Source organism: Ranitomeya imitator, chromosome 1 (assembly GCF_032444005.1).
Source record: "Ranitomeya imitator isolate aRanImi1 chromosome 1, aRanImi1.pri, whole genome shotgun sequence".
Classification (NCBI taxonomy): Eukaryota; Metazoa; Chordata; class Amphibia; order Anura; family Dendrobatidae; genus Ranitomeya; species Ranitomeya imitator.
This window is the reverse complement of record NC_091282.1, coordinates 239,936,892-239,953,389: the sequence shown is the minus strand read 5'-3', so window position 1 is coordinate 239,953,389 and position 16,498 is coordinate 239,936,892.

Genomic DNA, 16,498 nt, shown 5'->3' with positions numbered 1-16,498 from the left:
GGACCCTGCCTAACGCTATCCCTGCTTCTGATGAAGCGGCAGCAACCTCTCCCTAGGCTCAGATCAGCAGCAGTAAGATGGCGGTCGGCGGGAACGCCCCTTTATAGCCCCTGTGATGCCGCAGACAGCAAGCCAATCACTGCAATGCCCTTCTCTAAGATGGTGGGGACCAGGACCTATGTCATCACGCTGCCCACACTCTGTGTCCACCTTCATTGGCTGAGAAATGGCGCTTTTCGCGTCATTGAAACGCGACTTTGGCGCGAAAGTCGCGTACCGCATGGCCGACCCCACACAGGGGTCGGGTTTCATGAAACCCGACTTTGCCAAAAGTCGGCGACTTTTAAAAATGAACGATCCATTTCGCTCAACCCTAGCGGTGGCATCTCATTGGTGGTCGGTCTTCTGCTGCTCTGGCGATGTGGCAGCTCCAGATTAGACCGCGAGCAAGGTCCTGTCTGACTGGACATGAGCTGATCATATAAAAAAGTCTCAGAGGTGCACGCAGGCACGCTAGTATCATTGTCTTTACATGTGTGTATGGACATTGCACCATTGTGGTCTTTACCACCATGTGCTCAGGGTCAGCAGTAAGCTGATAGAATTCCGGTTCTCCACAGAGGAGTTTGTCTGTGTGAATTCAAGGCTGGCGTCTAGTCATTAGAACTCCGGCACCTCTGAAGAGGAGTTGGTAGAGTGCATTTGCTGATTGTGTGACCACTGATTTGTGGCTGACACCACTGAAACTACAGCCAGGCATTGTTGTGTGTGACAATGGCTGGAACCTCACGGCGGCTCTGAGGCGAGGTGAGCTCCCACACGTACCATGCCTGGCCCATGTGCTTAAACTCGTTGTTCAACGGTTTCTCAAAAACTGCCTGGAGCTGCCGGATCTGCTTGTGAAAGTACGCCACCTGTGTGCCCATTTTAGGAAGTCAGCTACAGCATCAGCTGCCCTTGCCATGCTTCAGCAGCGCTTGCAGCTTCCAGCTCACCGACTGGTGTGTGATGTCCCCATGCATTGGAACTCTTCACTGCACACGTTGGAAAGGATTTGTAAGCAGAAGAGGGCAGTTGTTGACTATCAGCATCAACAAGGCCGTTGTTATTCAGTTCAGATTCCACACATAAGACCTCAGGAGTGGACATGAATGCCAGACATATGTACCATCCTCCAAAACTTTGAGGACTGCACCAAGATGGTGAGCGGCAATGACACCATAATTAGCGTCACCATCCCGCTTCTCAGCATTACGGAATCCTCTCTGCTCACAATTAAAGAGGATGCATTGCAGACAGAGCATGAGGACATGGAGCAAGTGTCACGCCGCCTCCGCTGCTGCCTTCTGCTCCCTGCTATACTCACGTGTCCTTGGCATCCCGGTGCGGCTCTGCTGCTGCGGCGTACTCCCTCCAACGCTCACTCCCAACTTCTGCTGATCATTGGGTGCTCCTCCAAAACATTGAGGACTCCACGAAGATGGTGAGTTGTGAGGACACCATAATTAGCGTCACTATCCCACTTCTCTGCATTCTGAAAAGCTCTCTGATCACAATGAAAGAGGATGCATTGCAGGCAGAGCATGAGGACATGGAGCAAAGAACCATACAGGGTGATTACACGCAGCCCAAATCATGTCATCCCAACGTGGATTGGTAAACAATGAGGAAGAAGAGGAATTGGAAGAACAGGAGCTTCTTCCATGCGCTATAGACGTTACTACAAGCACAACTGTCATACCGTCTGTTCAGCATGGATAGCCTAAGGACAGGGAGGAGGAGGACAGCATGGTCAGTCGTCCTGTTGGTGAGAACACAGAAGTCTTGCCTGTTAGCAGTCTGGCATGCATGGCTGACTTTATGTTGCACTGCCTTTCCTGTGACCCTTGCATTATAAAAATTTTTGGTGACACTCATTACTGGTTGGTAACTCTTCTAGACCCATGCCACAAGGAGAACTTTCATTCTCTTCTTCCAGAGGCAGACAGGTCTACTAAAATGGTGCAGTCCCGGAGGGCCCTCGTTGCGGAATTACTAAAAAATTCACATCTGATAATGCTGGCGGCAGACATCTTAGTTCGTTGAACAACCAAGGAGTACAGGTGAGAGAGACACAACTCCAATCCAGCAGAGGCAGGGGAACACTGGCAAAGTTCTGTGAGAGTTTTCGCAGACCCTCCCAATGCCCTGGCCTAGAGGCAAGGGGTACTGTCACAAGGAGTGCAATGTTTGGGAAGATGCTGATGGAATACCTTGCTGACTATACCAATGTCCTCCGTGATTCCTCTGTGCCTTTTATTTATTGGGTATCCAATCTGGACACATGGCGTGAACTGGCTCTCTATGCCTTGGAGGTCCTGGCCTGCCCTGCCTCTAGCATTTTGTCAGTGCGGGTTTTTAGTGCCGCTGGTGGAATTATAACTGATAAGCGCATCTGCCTGTCAACTGAAAATGCTGACAGACTGACTCTTATAAAAATGAACAAGGGTTGGATTGGGCCAGACTTCTGTACACCACGGAATGATAACAGCGAAACGTAACCTCCAAAACAATGTCTTTTTTTGGGAGGTGTATTCCCATGCACCTCCTCACACCCACACATGGGTATACAGTTTCTGATTTTGGCTACTTGGTATTGTCCTCCTCCTTCTCCTCATCCTCATCATCCACCACCACTAGAACATCAGGGTGAACGTGTTCCGTGACGCTACAGCCACTCTATTTTTTTTGCAAGGGTGTTTATGATATCTGTAAATAATTAAAAAAAGAAAGAAAAATGTGTACCCACAGGGGGAAATGTTTGTTAGCCCATACACTTAGTATATGTTCACTCCAAATATTGTAGACACTCTCCTTTAAATTAGGAATAGATACATAGGAAAACATCCTTCACTTTTCTTCAGACACCAACAATAGGACACCAGGGTGAACGTATTCCGTGATACAAACTATTGTTTGGCAAGGGTGTTTATGATGCCCGTAAATAAATAAATAATTTAAAATAAAAAAAGGTGTACCCCCTAGGGGGAAATGTTTGTCAGCCCATACACATAGTATAGGCTCCCATATATAGGGGACCCACTGTTTAATAATTGCTCTTTAAGAATATTAATGCCGCCTGATGGCCCTATAAAAACAGGCTTCGTCACTTTAAGAGTCCCTCCTTCATAAATCAAACAAGATGTGTCTTATTATGTGTCACACACCACATGGCCAGCTAAGGTTGTTAAATGTTACAATGACATTTCCCAGTGAATGCATTTGTATTAGTTGAAAGCAATGCTAAAGTTGAAAAACGCAACGAAAACGCTACGTGTGAACATAGCCCCAGTGGTGGAGGAACATTTTTGTTTTGGGTTAATTATTTTGTCTTATATAAAAGACATTACCCTGGAAAGGATGTTTCTTAACATATTTCCCAGGAAAATCCATTTTGGTTTTGTTTTTGTATGTTTTTGGGTGCACCGGTGAAAATGGCGTAAGACTCTGACAACATTGCTCACAGGTGTGACCTGGGAGTCAGAAATGCTTCCAGGGGCATTCACCATGATGTTGCCATGTCATTTGAGCACTGTTTCCATCATTTTCAGATGTTTTTAGACATCCGTGGGGGACCCCCGGGGGGGATCACAGTAAGAATTCTTGGGTTTCCCATAGACTTACATTGGGCTCGTTGTTCTGGTCGAGTACCAAAGTATTACAAATTGCTCGACCCGAGCAACGAGCACCCGAGCATTTTAGTGCTCGCTCGTCACTAATCCTTTCATTTTGAATATGGAAAAAGGGAAACTATATCCCAGAGTTTGAAAACTAAGAGTGTGTATAATTTTATTGTGTAATTATAGATGTTAAAAATCAATAAAAAGTATTGTTAAAAACAAAACATAAAAAACAATAGCAGAATTGTTACATTATGTTAGGATGTTGAGGCATAAAGGGTTGGTTACATGTCATTTACTGTGAGATTTGTAGAAGAATGCAAGTATTGGTAATTCATCATAATTGGTTAATTCTTGTCCTAGCATGCAGCTAGAAATTTGATAACAGTATCTGCATATTTGCCACATGGCATGCTCTGAAAATGAACTATTCATCCTCTTTTGAAACAGCAGTGACAATTAGATGTCAGTCTTTGTCATTACTGGAAAGTGCTAAGAGCAACAAAAACACTTTCATGGCTGTCGGCATCTGTGGGCATCAAGATTTCACACTCAATCACAACAGGGGGCGAAAACAAGGATTTTCCTTTAGAATACAGTAAAATGAACCTGAAAAACATTTGAGTCTTCAAGTTTCACTCCTGAGAGTCCTGCAGTGAAGTGATAAAGAATATTCAAGCAATAAGGAAGCAGCCGGTTTTGTATGAAATCCTAGTAGTTATAACTCATTTGTTTGCAATACTTACATATAAATTTATGTAGACAGCAGTAAAATGCTCTAATAGACAGTAAGGATACAGAACTGGTTATAATGAGAAAATTAGATTACTGTTTTAGACAGGGTAAGTTTTTGATTGAAAATAGCGTTATATAATCAAATGCTGGATACAAACATACTGAAAAGCTGTGCTATACATATTACTTACATACTGTACATAGCATAAGAGTATAACATACAAAAAGTCATGTAGGCAAAACCCATATACTATATATTACACACTTGGCTACACCAAACGTTCAGTGAAGCTGCCCATTATTCATGACATAGGAAAGGCAATGATAGGTCCAAAGCTTTATTAAAGGATTGCGACACCAATGAGAGAGGTATAAAGATATATAAAGTCATAGCCAAAATTTTGGCACTCCTCAGAAAATGAGTGATTATGAAATGGATGAGAATGTCCATCCAAGTCTGCCAAATACTGGTCCCAGGTCTTTGCCATCATGGACAATCCAGAAATGGAAAATGATGAGGGTTGATTCAGTCATGATCCTAAAATTTTGGCACCCTTGACATTGTTCCACAAAATGATGTATTTCTCAAAGAAAATTATTGCAATTACACATGTTTTGTTATACACGTTTATTTCCTCCGTGTGTATTGGAACAGCACACAAAAAAAAAAAAAAACAGGGAAAAAGGCAAACTGGACATAATTTCACACAAAACCCCAAAAAAGAACAGACAAAATTGTTGGCACCCTCAACTTAATATTTGGTTGCATACTCTTTGGAATAAATAACTACAATCAACCGCTTCCTATAACCATCAACAAGCTTCTTACATCTCTCCGCTGTAATGTAGGACCACTCTTCTTTTGTTAACTGCTCCAGGTCACTCATATTTGAAGAGCTTTGTTTCCATCCATTTTTGGGTGCTTCTTGAAGTATTTTTGGGGTCGTTGCCCTGCTGGAAGACCCATGACCTAGGATGCAAACCCAGCTTTTTGGCACTAGACACTACATTGCTATCAAAAATCCTTTTGTGATCTTCAGATTTTATGATGGTTTGCACATAGTCAAGGCACCCAAAGCCAGAGGCAGTAAAACAACCCCAAAACATCTTTGAACCTTCACCATATTTGACTTTAGTTACTGTTTTCTCTGTAGGCCTCATTCCATTTCCAGTAAACATTAGAATGATGTGCTTTATCAAAAAGTTCTGTCTCATCTGTTCACAAGATGCTTTCCCAGAAAAATTTTGGTTTACTCATATACATTTTGGCAAACTGCAATCTAGCATTTTTATGTCTCTGTGTCAGCAGTGGGGTCCTCCTGTGTCTCTTGCCATTGTGTTTCATTTCATTCAAATGTCGATGGATAGTTCGCACTGACACTGATGCTCCTTGAGCCTGCAGGACAGTTTGAATTTCTTTGAAACTTGATTGGGGCTGCTTATCCACCATACGGACTATCCTGCATTTCAACCTTTTTTTCAATTTTCTCTGCCGTTTACATCCAGGGAGATTATCTGCATGAATATTATCTACATGCACCATGAACAAAGGAATATCAAGACCTTTGGAAATGGACTTGCAACCTTCAGATTGTTGATATTTAAAAAAAAAAATTAGTTCTCAAGTCCTCAGGCATTTCTCTTCTCCTTTTACTGTTCTCCATGCTTAGTGTGGTAGACACAGACACACAATGCAAAGACTGAGTCAACGTCTCTCACTTTCATCTGGTTTCAGGTGTGATTTTCATATTGCCCACGCCTTTTATTTGCCAAAGATGTGTTTCAACAAGCATCATGTATTTGAAATGAAGTTGTTAACCCACATTTTTGGAAAGGTGCCAACAACTTTGTCCAGCAAATCTTTGGGATTTAGAGTGATATTACATCCTATTTGTCTTTTTTCTTCAGTTTGTTTTCTGTGTTGTTCCAATACACACAATGGAAATAAACATGTGTATAACAAAATATGTGTAATAGCAATTATTTTCTTGGAGAAATACTTCATTTTCTGGAGCAATGTCAAGGGTGCCAAAACTTTAGGATCATGACTGAATCAACCCTCATCATTTTCCATTTCTGGATTGTCCATGATGACAAAGTCTCTGGACCAGTATTTGGCAGACCTGGATGGACATTCTCATCCATTTCATATTCACTCATTTTCTGGCAAACCTTAAAGAATCCTAAAAATAATTCATAATTGCCAGATTTCCTGAATAGTCTCAACCATATGGATCCATAAAACACCCAAATAGAATGACACTGGTCTACTAAAAAAAATAAAAAAAATTCTGGCATGGATTTTAAGAACAGTTTTAGACTAATTTGAGGGTGCTGAATTCAAATCTGATCTTATAATTTCTCTATCACATCACGTTTTTGCGCTATAGGTATAAAGCCCATTTCCATGAATTCCATGATAAATATAAGTAGTGTATGAAAAGTGCCGGTTTATATGGTTCACTAAGGTAAATTTAGTTTTCATTTAGTCTCCCGATAAATGTGAGAATATCTTTGTTTTCTTTGAACATGCATAATTCCCATTTGTTATGATAACACCCTTGTTTTCTGTGCTACTGGGTCAGTAGAGCTACAGCAGAGTATTGGGTGAAAACTGAATGGCCTCAGCGACAGAGATTGGCATCTGGCGATAAGAATGTCATCCATGATCCTCTAGTGGATAGGAAGAACATTGTCTTTCCTCCCTTACACATAAAACTTGGATTGATGAAGCAGTTTGTCAAAGCTCTCAATCACAGTGGAGAATGCTTTAACTATATATGTTTAACTTTTCCTGGTCTTAGTGAAGAGAAGAAAAAGGCTGGAATATTTGATGGACCTCAAATAAGAACACTTATGAGAGACCCAAATTTTATCACATCAATGAATGAGACTGAAGAAAGAGCTTGGAATGCATTTTGTAATGTGGTGCAGAATTTTCTAGGGAATAAGAAAGCAGACAACTATGAAGAGATTGTGGAAGAGCTACTAATGAGTCTGCGAAATCTTGGATGTAGAATGAGTATCAAGATTCACTATTTACACAGCCATTTGGACTTTCCCAGAGAACCTTGGGGATGTGAGCGAGGAACAAGGGGAGCGTTTTCATCAGGACATTAAAAGAATGGAAGAACGGTATCAAGGCCGGTGGGACTCACATATGATGGCTGACTATTGCTGGAGCTTGATGAGAGACAACCCAGAAGCTGTACATCACAGATCAGCCAAGAAAAGAACGTTCAAATAACTGCCATTTGCCATTCGTCTGTGTGCAATATACAGTTATATGAAAAAGTGTGGGCACCCCTATTAATCTTAAGCTTAATGTTTTATAAAAATTGTTTTTTTTTGCAACTACTATTTCAGGTTCATATATCTAATAACTGTTGGACACAATAATGTTTCTGCCTTGAAATGAGGTTTATTGTACTAACAAAAAATATGCAATCTGCATTCAAACAAAATTTGACAGGTGCATAAGTATGGGCACCCCACCAGAAAAGTGACATTAATATTTAGTAGATCCTACTTTTGCAAAAATAACAGCCTCTAGTCGCTTCCTGTAGCTTTTAATGAGTTCCTGGATCCTGGATGAAGGTATTTTTGTCGATTCCTCTTTACAAACAATTCCAGTTCAGTTAAGTTTGATGGTCGCTGAGCATGGACAGCCCTCTTCAAATGATCCCACAGATGTTCAAGATATTCAGGTCTGGGGACTTGGATGGCTATTCCAGAACAGTATAATTGTTCCCCTGCATGAATGCCTGAGCAGATTTGGAGCGGTGTTTTGGATCATTGTCTTGCTGAAAGATCCATCCCCTGCGTAACTTCAACTTTGTCACTGATTCATGAACATTATTGTCAAGAATCTGCTGATACTGAGAGGAATCCATGCGTCCCTCAACTTTAACAAGATTCCCGGTGCACACAGCCCCAAAGCATGATGGAACCTCCACCAAATTTTACTATGGGTAGCAAGTGTTTTTCTTGGAATGCTGTGTTTTTGGCCACCATGCATAATGCCTTTTTGTATGACCAAACAACTCAATCTTGGTTTCATCAGTCCACAGGACCTTCTTCCAAAAAGTAATTGGCTTCTCCAAATGTGCTTTTGCATACCTCAGCCGACTCTGTTTGTGGCGTGCTTGCAGAAACGGCTTCTTTTGCATCACTCTCCCATACAGCTTCTCCTTGTGCAAAGTGCGTTGTATAGTTGACCGATGCACAGTGACACCATCTGCAGCAAGTTGATGCTGCAGCTCTCTGGAGGTGGTCTGAGGATTGTCCTTGACTCATCTCACCATTCTTCTTCTCTGCCTTTCTGATGTTTTTCTTGGCCTGCCTCTTCTGGCCTTAACAAGAACTGTACCTGTGTTCTTCCATTTCCTTAGGCTGGTTTCACATTAGCGTTTTAAAATGCAGCATTTTAAACGCAAACGCATGTGGTGAAAAAAACGCGTTCAAACACGTTTAAATGCTGCGTTTTTTAACGCATGCGTTTTTGCATGTTTTAACACAAACGTGGCATTTTGACCCGTTTACATGCATTTTTCCCTGTGTTTGCGTTTTTGAAACGCATGATGAGAAGTGTGTGACAGCTGCCAATCATCAAAATCAACTAGAAAACCCACTATAAACAGAAATAGCTAGGGTTAACGTTAGGGTTAGGATCCCTAGTAACCCTAGGGATCCTAACCCTAACCCTAGGGATCCTAACCCTAACTCCAACCCTAACCCTAGGATCCCTAGTAACCCTAGGGATCCTAACCCTAACCCTAATACTAGGGATCCTAACCCTAACCCTAACCCTAGGATCCCTAGTAACCCTAGGGATCCTAACCCTAACCCTAACCCTTACCCTAACCCTAGGGATCCTAACCCTAACCCTAGGGATCCTAACCCTAACCCTAACCCTAGGATCCCTAGTATCCCTAGGGATCCTAACCCTAACCCTAACCCTAATGATCCTAACCCTAACCCTTAGGGTTAGGGTTAGGATCCCTAGGGTTAGGGTTAGGATCCCTTAGGGTTAGGATTAGGGTTAGGGTTGGGAGGTGGCTTATCAGTGTATATTCTTGTTTTTTTCTATTAAAACGCATGCATTTAAAAACGCATGCAAACACATGTGCTTAAAAACGCATGCGTTTTTTTGCGACAAAAAAACGCTGCTTGAAATTACTACATGTTGCATTTCTGCAACAAAACGCATGCATAGAAACGACGTATGCGTCGTCAAAACGCGGCAAAACGCAAGCAAAAAAAGCATGCATTTTTAATGTTAAGTATAAGGGAAAAAAACGCATGCGTTTTTTTTACCACTCAAAAAAAAAAACACAAATGTGAAACCAGCCTTACTATGTTCCTCACAGTGGAAATTGACAGGTTAAATCTCTGAGACAGCTTTTTGTATTCCTCCCCTGAACAACTATGTTGAATAATCTTTGTTTTCAGATCATTAGATAGTTGTTTTGAGGAGCCCATGATGCCACTCTTCAGAGGAGATTCAAACAGGAGAACAACTTGCAAGTGGCCACTTTAAGTAGCTTTTCTGATGATTGCATACACCTGGCTATGAAGTTCAAAGCTCAATGAGGTTAGAAAACCAAAAAAAGTGCTTTAGTAAGTCAGTAAAAAGTAGGTAGGAGTATTTAAAACAAGAAAATGATAAGGGTGCCCATACTTATGCACCTGTCAAATTTTGTTTGAATGCAGATTGCACATTTTCTGTTAGTACAATAAACCTCATTTCAAGGCATAAACATTACTGTGACCAACAGTTATTAGATATATGAAAATGAAATAGCTGTTGCAAAAAAACCAAATTTTTATAAAACATTAAGCTTAAGATTAATAGGGGTGCCCAAACTTTTTCATATAACTGTATACCGGTATCGGCGGTATGTGTTTTGATATTTTGTAGTTTAATTCTGTAAGTATATTTGATTTGCTGTACATGGACTTTGTAATCTTTGTTATTCCTTGATTAAAAATATACAAAATGTAGTACCGAAAATCATGTGTTTTTATCAAAAAACATTAGGAGTAATTTTCATCAAAAATATCTCGAAATCCTGATGTGATAGCCAAAAACGGAGTTCATATTCGTAATCAGCAGCCAAAATTGACTTAAAATATGTTTTAAAACATTTTGCCAGAAAAATTGCGTTGACCAGTGTTATGCATATACAGCTCTGGCAAAAATTAAGAGACTGCCACATCAAAACCCTGTCATGAGCAGCCCAATCTCCAGACCTGAACCCGATTGAAAACCTCTTGAATGTAATCAAGAGATGATGGATAGTCACAAGCCATTAAACAAAGAACAACTGCTTAAATTTTTGCCCCAGAAGCAGTGTGAAAGACGGCTGGAAAGCATGCCAAGGTGCATGAAAGTTGTGATTAAAAATCATGTTTATTCCACAAAATATTGATTTCTGAACTCTTCCTGTGCTAAAACAGTAGTATTGTTGTTTCTCAATGATTACGAACTTGTTTTCTTTGGATTATTTGAGGTCTGAAATTAGTGTTTTTTTAAAATTTTGACAATTTCTCCTTTTCCGAAAAAAAATACAAAATGTATTGCTTGGAAATTCAGAGACATGTTGTCAGAAGTTTATAGAATAAATGAACAATTTACTGTACATTTTTATTCAAAAATATTCCTATAAAGAGAAAAATCAGACAAACTGAACATTTGGCAGTGGTCTCCCAATTTTTGTCAGAGCTGTATTTCCTTGGTGATACATAAGAAACTGGAGGAATACTGAGATACAGAAAGCCCCATAAAGGTCTTCAATATCCATTATATACACTGCTCAAAAAATGAAGGGAACACTAAAATTCCACATCCTAGATATCACTGAATGATATATTCCAGTTGTAAATCTTTATTCATTACCTAGTGGAATGTGTTGAGAACAATAAAACCTAAAAATTATCAATGTAAATCACAACTAATATCCCACGGAGGTCTGGAGTTGGAATGATGCTCAAAATCAAAGTGGAAAATGAAGTTACAGGTTGATCCTACTTCAATAGAAATGCCTCAAGGAAATGGTGCTCAGTAGTGTGTGTGGCCTCCACGTGCCTAAATGACCTCCCTACATCACCTGGGCATGCTTCTGATGAGGCGGCAGATGGTCTCCTGAGGGATCTCCTCCCAAACCTGGACTAAAGCATCTGCCAACTCCTGGACAGTCTGTGTTGCAATGTGACGTTGTTGGATGGTGCGAGACATGATGTCCCAGTCCATAGCTTCAATGCCTTCATCTTGCAGGAACTGCTGACACACTCCAGCCACATGAGGTCTGGCATTGTTCTGCATTAGGAGGAACCCAGGGCCAACCGCACTAGCAAGTGGTCTCACAAGGGGTCTGAGGATCTCATCTTGGTACCTAATGGCAGCCAGGCTACCTCTGGCGACTACATGCAGGGCTGTGCGGCCCTCCAAAGAAATGCCACCTCACACCATTACTGACCCACTGCCAAACCCGGTTATGCTGAAGGATGTTGCAGGGAGCAGATTGCTCTCCACAGCATCTCCAGACTCTGTCATGTCTGTCACATGTGCTCAGTGTAAACCTGCTTTCATCTGTGAAGAGCACAGGGCACCAGTGGTGAATTTGCCAATCCTGGTGTTCTGTGGCAAATGCCAAGCATCTTGCATGGTGTTGCACTGTGAGCACAACCCCCATCTGTGGACATCGGGCACTCAGACCATCCTCATGGAGTCGGTTTCTAACAGTTTGTGCACACACATGCACATTTGTGGCCTGCTGGAGGTCATTGTGCAGGGCTCTGGCAGTGCTCCTCCTGTTCCTCCTTGCACAAAGGCTGAGGTAGCGGTCCTGCTGCTGGGTTGTTGCCCTCCTATGGCCCCCTCCACATCTCCTGGTGTACTGGCCTGTCTCCTGGTAGCGCTTCCAGCCTCTGGACGCTACGCTGACTGACACAGCAAACCTTCTTGCCACAGCTCGCAATGATGTTCCATCCTGGGTGAGCTGCACTTCCTGAGCCACTTGTGTGGGTTGCAGAGTCCGTCTCATGCTACCACGAGTGTGAAAGCACAACCAACATTCAAAAGTGACCAAAACATCAGCCAGAAAGCATTGGTACTGAGATGTGGTCTGTGGTCCCCACCTGCAGAACCACTCCTTTATTGAGTGTGTCTTGATTATTGCCAATAATTTCCATCTGTTGTCTATTCCATTTGCACAACAGCATGTGAAATTGATTGTCAAACAGAGTTGCTTCCTAAGTGGACAGTTTGATTTCACAGAAGTTTGATTTACTTGGAGTTATGTTCTGTTGTTTAAGTGTTCCCTTTATTTTTTGAGCAGTGTAGTTCCATCTGAATATGAATTATCCAAGTTAGTGAGGTCTCAGAGATGCTTTTTTGTAGCAGCAATCATCTTTGGTTAATAGATAGGGTCTTAAATTAAGGCTCGGTATCAGTTTTAAGATTTTCAGTTTACCATTTACTGAAATCTATATTATTTTCTTTTACCTTACAGTGTTTTCTCACATGGTGTTTTAGTTAGATATCTGGCTGCTGCATTAATTTTAAACTGTAACAACCAAAGACCATAGTCCAGTTTTTGGGTTAGCCATAATGCAGTTTATTTAAATTGTCATGCTTTTTTTTATCATTTTGTTAGCAAAAGCTAAATTCTGGATCGTAAAAAGATGAGAAAATTAATGGTATCGCTTTCACACATAATATTTTGGATCTAAGTCTGTATTGGCAAACAAAACACTGTAGAACTGCTCTTTGTGTGAGTTTTGTTATTTTGCATGCACATCTTTAATATTCAGGACCTGGAGGACTTTGAAACCGTACTGGTATTGTAGAAATACAAATTTTGTTGTATATTTATTTTGGAATTTTCCATTTCCTGGATACCTTACTGATTATTTTAGCCAGCTGGAAAGCTGAGGAGCAGGTGCTTATTTCTTCCACTGTGGGTTCGTAGTGAATGTTTATTCTTTGTTTAATTTGCTGATATAAAATCTATTTCACTGCCTTGCTCCATTACTTCACTTCTTTTATGAACATTATCCACAACAATGCACTTTTTTACAGAATATTTCAACATGAAAGCTTCCAGTTTGTAAACTAAACAAGATAAACAGATTTATCTTAAAGAGGTTTTCCCATTTCATAAAGTCCTAACTAGATCATGAAATCACTTTCTATTTAATTGGGGTCCAATTTGCTGGCAATGAAGGGCTCAAAGATTTTTTTAGCTCTCTTAAATATTTTCTTCCAGGGCAGTGTTTCTAGCCACCAGCTGAAACTGCAGCATGGCTCCAATTCAATTGTGTCATAAAGCAACATTACACAATTATAAAGCTTAATATGAACACACATAAACACACACACATTTTTATTCCTTGTTGCTTAAATGGTATTAGTCAATAAGATCATCCCAGTGAAACTGCATATGTGGACATCTAGGTCTTATACCTAAATGCATCAACACCTTTATATCTTCTATTTGTTGCTGCATTAAGGAGAAATCAATAGTCTAATTCTTATTCAATTGATGCGTTAAGTGCTCAGGGCATGATGGAGCACTTCACAAGCATCTGATTCTCTAATTGTTTTCTTGCCTAGCGCCAGCCTCTTTAGCTTGATTGATAGTTCACTGATTTCTTTGCCTGGTGCCTGCCGTTACACAGACATAATGTTAGGGCTGGCGGAATGCACCGAATAAATATAAAGATAGTAAAAGATGTGTTCGCAGCCCGGGGTCCACCGTGCATAGATGGAACCTGCTGCTAGGTAATGGTGGCACTATATGGCGGTACTACGCCAGAATAAACACAGGTTCCATCACTCGGTATGAACTGATGCGAGCTCTGTTGCTTCACAGAGTCGCAGGGAAACAAAGGAAATTATGTGCCCTGTTCGCAGTCACAGGGTGCAGCAGATGGACGCTGGTGGGATCCTTGAAACTCACCCCCACTATGCTGGTGATTGATCTCGCTCTGACCCTCGGTGGCTTTTGAGCCCATGCCTGAGGACGCCCTGAGTCAGATGCTGAGATCAAGCGGGAGTTCCCACCTTACACTGACCGGTTTTCAGGACTGATAAAAGATTACCGCACAGAGTGCGTACAGCGCCGCTCTGGCGGACGCCACTAACCACCCTAACCAGGGTGAGGAAAGCGCACTGATTGCACACGGCGCCTCACTGGCGGTCGCTGCTGGTATGATGCAGTAGGATCGTGATCTTGTGTCTAGGATAGCGCTGTCAGGCGCTAGGTAGCTCTAACATTCACGAGCATTCAACAATACTAGGAATGGGAATAATTAAGGAGCATTTACTAGAACAGGCATACATCCACACACACACAAGATATAAGGTTTATACTAGCGCATGGCCGTGCGGCCATGCAAACCTTCTATAGCGGAAGCTCTCTGGGACCTTCCTAGTGGTCAAATAGGAGCTGCTACAGGACCTGAGCTTGTGACCACCGACCTCCAATGAGAGGTTGTCCCTTGGTCATGCTCAGTAGAGGAAAATCAGGACAGTTCCAGGAGCGTCTGCTCGCCGCTGATCAGTGCTGGTTACAATGGCTGAGCCTGGAAAGCAGCATTAACCAAGTGCATAGTATCTGCCTGAGCCAGACGCTGGGACCAACGTCTTTGCTGAGCAGGCTCCACTGCGGTTGCAGAAGAATGGGAGACTGCAGCGGAGGTGGTTCAAGTTTCCCCCTGTGCAGCAGTGGGAACTTGACACCTAACACATAAAGCTATTAATCAAGCTATGGAGGCTGGTGCTAGGAACAGCAGCACCGACATAGTCGGAGTTTTAAGTATACATTGTTTATAATTTCTATGGGGCCCTGAATTGATTAATCAGGTGTTTTTCAGTAGTGGACAACCCCTTTAATGTATTAAGAAATTGATGCTTTGCATTTTGGCCTCTGAATAAGCATTTAACTGTAGGCTAAGTTATCACATTGTTCCGTCTAAAACTACAAGTCTGCAGTCACTCTATGTGACTGCAGATTTGTGAATTCTCACATTATGTGCACTGTGCCCAAGTGAGGATTCTCCAGTGATGGCGCCAAGATTGGTGGTCATGTGATTGCGAGTATGTGTTCTGCCTTCTTTCGACCACTTTACAACCAAACTGTTTCTGGCCTTTCTCAATACAATACACTTGCATTAAGCAAGGCCACACGTATCTAGTTGTATTGTTGCTGGGAGTATGCATGTCACATACTTGCAGTCACATGACTGCCAGTCCCTATGCCAATCCTGGTGCCAGGACTGGATTCACAAGACTGTAGTCAAATAGAGTGACTGCAGACTTGCATTTTTAGACCAGGCAACCCCTTTAAGAGCAGATAAGTCACTCACTCTCCCCACCACACACTACTTATTGTATATTCTAAAGATCCATTACATGGTATGCATTTATATTAAGATCCCCCAGCAATGCACAGACTAAAAACACAAAGCTCTGCTAATTAAGCCAAACTATCTTGAACTTACCTCTCAACATTTTTATTCCCTAGGCCTATTAATATAGATTGCTGCAATTACTCATTTTACACAGTGATACATCTCCCTCTGAACTGCCTACCAGACCTTTAAAGTCAAATAAATGATTTAATAAACTTGGAATATTGTTCTCCTGAAGCTGAAGCACTGTATTATTAAATGATGGAAAATGCAAAGCAGAGCACAGCTTATTTAATAACCATTTGCATGATATTACTTTCTTAGGACACAAGCATATTTTGCAATTACTCTCTCTGTCCTGATTAACTTTGTTTATTTCTTAATTAGGATCCAGTGTCTAGCGGCGGGGAAATAATTATTTGATTGATGTGTTTGATTTCCATTTTCCATTTAACTCTTGAATATCTTTAGGACCAATTAAGTAGATTACAGAACAGTAAATACTTGAATAACCATTTTAGTCCATTATTGAAATCACCCAAATATTGATTGGTGATAAATAATGCTTTAAAAGTAATTCATATATGTCAGATTAGGTTACAGTTGAGAAGTGCCCTGTAATCCACTGTGCTAGGTAAATGAAGTTCATTTTTATTTTTACCCCCTGCAATACATTAGTAATGGACAGA